This window comes from Spea bombifrons, chromosome 5 (assembly GCF_027358695.1).
Source record: "Spea bombifrons isolate aSpeBom1 chromosome 5, aSpeBom1.2.pri, whole genome shotgun sequence".
In the NCBI taxonomy this organism is placed as follows: domain Eukaryota; kingdom Metazoa; phylum Chordata; class Amphibia; order Anura; family Pelobatidae; genus Spea; species Spea bombifrons.
In genome coordinates, this window is record NC_071091.1 from 61,991,030 (window position 1) to 61,995,529 (window position 4,500).

Sequence of the window (4,500 nt, forward strand, 5' to 3'; positions counted from 1 at the left end):
TTTGATCTATACCTGCAATGCTACGTTTCATATACTATTGTATACCTGCAAATACAGGATTTGTATGTCTGATTCTGTTTATTTGATATATACCTTCAGTGCTGAGATCACAAGTGAATTTCAGTTTATCTATCCATGCAAAGCTTGGTTTGTGTATTAATGTGTTGATCTATACCTGCTATCGGCAACTGGGGCTAATATTAATATATATGGGCAGCAGGGGCAAAAACACTAAGGGGGGTATAAAAAACAATGCAGTGTGAAAAATCCATCCTGATGCAGACGTCTGTGACGTGGATTGTGTCCTGCTTTTTGTGTGTTTTTGGTTATCAGTGTAGCAGAGCCTGTCCTCGGATGTGTGTGTATAGGTGTTGGTGTGGCAGAGCCTGTCCTGGTGTGTGTTTGGGTTTGGTGTGGCAGAGCCTGTCCTGGTGTGTGTGTTCAGTTGTCAGAGCCTGTCCTAGAGTGTGTGTTTGGGTGTCAGTGTGTCAGAGCCTGTCCGTGTGTGTGTGTGTGTGTGTGTTTGGATGTGGCAAAGCCTGTCCTGATGGGTGTGGGTGTCTGTGTGGCAGAGCCTGTCCTGGTGTGTGTGTGTGTTTGGATGTGGGTGTGGCAGAGCCTGTCCTGATGTGTGTGAGTGTCTGTGTGGCAGAGCCTGTCCTGGTGTGTGTGTGTATTTTTGGTTGTCGGTGTCGCAGAGCCTGTCCTGGTGTGTGTGTCTGAGTGTTGGTGTGACAGAGCCTGTCCTGGTGTGTGTGTCTGGGTGTTGGTGTGACAGAGCCTGTGTTGGTGTGTGTGTTTGGTCATCTGTTCCTGGCACTTAACTTACAGTAGTAATTATTTAATTTATATTTATCCAGAGATAAAATGCCCTCCTGAAGTTGTAGTGACTTCAGGGGACAAAACGTTCAAGGCCCTGAAATCATTTAGTGGAAAAGTTATTTATTGCGTTATAATATTTATTTCAAGGATTAGTCGCACTCAATTGTGGCTTCAGGCTTCCAATGTTGAATGATCAAGTATTATTTTAGCCCAATAACAGAAGTATAATTCCATAGCACATTACTTTTGGAAATTATGAATGCCCCCCCAGTTTGACTGTGATATCTTGTGTGCCCCCCCTATATATTGTTTCTAGAGTCGCCACTGATTTCCTGTATGACCCAATTAAGGAGGAGACAGATAGTCTATGCAAACATGCACACAGTTATGTTAATATACATCGGCTTCAGTTGTCTGACCCCCTGTGGGGTATCACACCTCTGTTGAAGCCATTGTAAAACCAGATATCTCACCTTATAGAAACCCAAATCGTCCCCAAAACATTATGTAATAAATGTAGCATCACATTTTAAAGGCACCCTTCATTTCTTACAGTCCCCACCTAGAGGGCCAATGACTCGCATGGAAAATGAGCCCTCTCAAATAAATAAATAAATGAGTACATTTACCACGTGTGCTTTGAAAGATTGTATGTTTTCACTGAGACACGAGTGACCTGGCCACCACAGATATTTAAAATTTAGGGTAATGTAAGGCATATTTTAGCCAAATCATAGAGGCACTCACAGTTATTTTTCACTAATAGTCTGAATTCCTTCAGCCATATCTTTAACCTTCCATTACCCTCTCAACCATTTGTGTTCACTCCCATTTTAAACATTTTTTTTTTTTTTTATTCATTTTACTAATCACATTGTGATTAGAAACCTGGGCTCCATTGACTTGCATGGCTGCCCAGAGTTCTCAGGAGGGTCTGGAGGGACCCTCTTGGAAACTGTTTTTTGTTTGTTTTTTAAAAGAAACAGCCGCCATCTTGCGAGGCAAAATCTCTCGCAGCGGCGTTGTAACAGTGGCACAGTGCGTCCTGTGGTGTTTCTCAGCACATACTGAAAATCAAAATTTCTGCATATTTGGTATGATCACCATCTGCATATATATGTCAGCTTTAACTTTTTTGTACTCCACATTATTTAATTTATTAAAATTATGCCAGATAATGTCTAGAGATAACACAATGCTTTTTGCCCTTTTCCTTTGAAAATATTTCCAAAAATGTGTAAGATAACTGGGGTATGGTGACTGCAGTGAGAAAGCCATGCAAATCAGCCCTCAATCACAAATATGTCTGTCACTGCTTTGATGTGTGTTTAGGATCGTCTGCTGCATAAGAAACTTGGAAGGGATGGTGTGCCGTTGCAGAAAAGAGTAGTACTTCTCTTTCGTCAAAGTGCAATTCATCTTGTGCAAGGGGTAATTACTTTAGTGGTGATTATTTGAGAGGACTTAAAGGTAGGTAGACAATGCAATAGAGCAGCAGGAAATGCGAGAGGTATTAACAGTAGAAAGAAGGAAGTGCTCATGCCGTTGTACAGATCACTGGTTAGACCTCAGTATTGTGTAGAGTATCAGAGACCGTATCTCCAGAAGGATATAGGATATAGACCCATTCAACTGCCAATGTTTGTCTATGGAGATGGCTGCCTATATGCTTGATTTCATAAACTTTTTTTTTTTTTTTTTTGATTTGAAACATCTAAATCGAATAATTAGGAGGGGTGTCACACACATTTGGTCATATAAGTGTATAAACATGTATACATTAAATACCAGTGATGAATTCTCACAAAGTAATAGAGATTTGGTTTTACATCTTAAAATTCTGTACACGAGTATAAAAAGCATAGGTAACTTTGTTAAATAAAAAAAAAACCCAAAGCTCATTAAAATATTTTATTTCCCTGTGCATACTTTTTATTTTAAATTAAATTTGCCATGTACACAGTAACAATGGAATTACTCAAAATACAAAAAAATAAAAACTGATCAGTAGTTTAATAACCCAATCATTCCCAACTCATTTCTTCATTTTCAACAGGTTTTCCAGAAACCTGTGAATTATAATTAATTGTACATGCGCCTTATAAATTGCATAGAAACAATCTGTACCTCGACATTTGGACATTATTTTGAATGAATACAAGAGTACACGTAACCAAAGGTGGTGCTCAGATCAACACAATGTATGTAAACCATAATAACTTTTGTTAAAAGAACACATTATTGCGACCATTATCCTGATTATTTGCATCTTCAAGGTATTAACTAAAGAAAGATTTGCCAGGAGAGTTGTGGTTTCACCTCACTGAATTTGCAATGCATTAGAAGAGCCATCTCTGGCAAATACGATCTGGCCCTGCACCATGTTCAATCAGTGAGATGTATTTTTTTATTTTTTATTTATTTTTTTTACAGATCCAAACTATTTTTGGAAGAGAAGCTCAATAGGGTTGGGCGTAAAGGGAGATAAAACATCAGCTCTCCTGCTTACGCCCTCATTTGTTTATTTTTGTCTCTGAAGCAGAAATACATTCTCTGATAAAATTGTTTATGTAGATTGTATTGTACAATTTAACTAGTAACATGTATAGATGTTATTTTAACCTCCACATAGTAGGATGTTTTCTTTAAAGGCCCAGTTTTGTCATATGAATTTCAATGCATATGGTAGATAAGGGCCCCCTAAATTAGTCTAGAGTTCCTGACTCTAAAGAAGAAGGAATATTAAAGTACTCGGTGAGTATTTTAATATGCATTTTTCAAAAATGAAAACATTTACACAGCTGGTGCAAACGCAGCTGTCCTCCTTGGTCCGACCTTTGTCATCACCGATTGGCAAATTAAAGCAGCCAATCAGCGGCCGGAAAGCATTCTCATTGAAATAAATGGCATGCACACAATAATCTCAGAGCCACTGTTTCAACTAACTGGAGCCGAGTACAACACGTTAAACGGAGAAGGAATTTGTTTTCTTTATATTGTTTCTGTGATATTCTTTCTGTACATTGTTGTGCAATGTGTGTGTGATTTTGGCAGCTTGTGGCAATTAATATGCTTTAAAATATCTAATGTTTGGATTTTATAAAGTCAAATTAAAAGCTTTTACAACAAAGAGTAATGGTGACCCAACTTCCTTTGTGGCTATTTAATATAATGTTCTATACAGTTCCATGCCACCAAAATACCTTTTTGATCTATAGTAAAATCATAAGTATAATACCTACTTGAGTATAATACATACATGTTATTTGACCCAAAAATCAAGGTAGAAATGCATCATATATTTTGTATTTAAAATATGCGTCCACGCTGTCAGTATATTACAAAATAGACAAAAACTGTATTATACGTGAGATTTTACAACATATACCTGCATGGCATGTAGATGCAAATAGCACATACAACTTTCATACATACACCTTCACACATACACACAAAAACACCCTTCACACTTTTCCATATCGTAGATTTCTGTGCCAACAAGATACCTGGTAAGAACGAGTATCAATGTTTGAGGAGCTTCTTTCAGCACATACATTAAATGTAAATAACATAACAAAAGCTCAGCAGTCTGTATTTTGTAAAAGGCACTTCAGAATGTTTCAAAACATATTAGATTATGGCAAGGAGTCTTGTACAATGCAGACAGAATTAAATCCA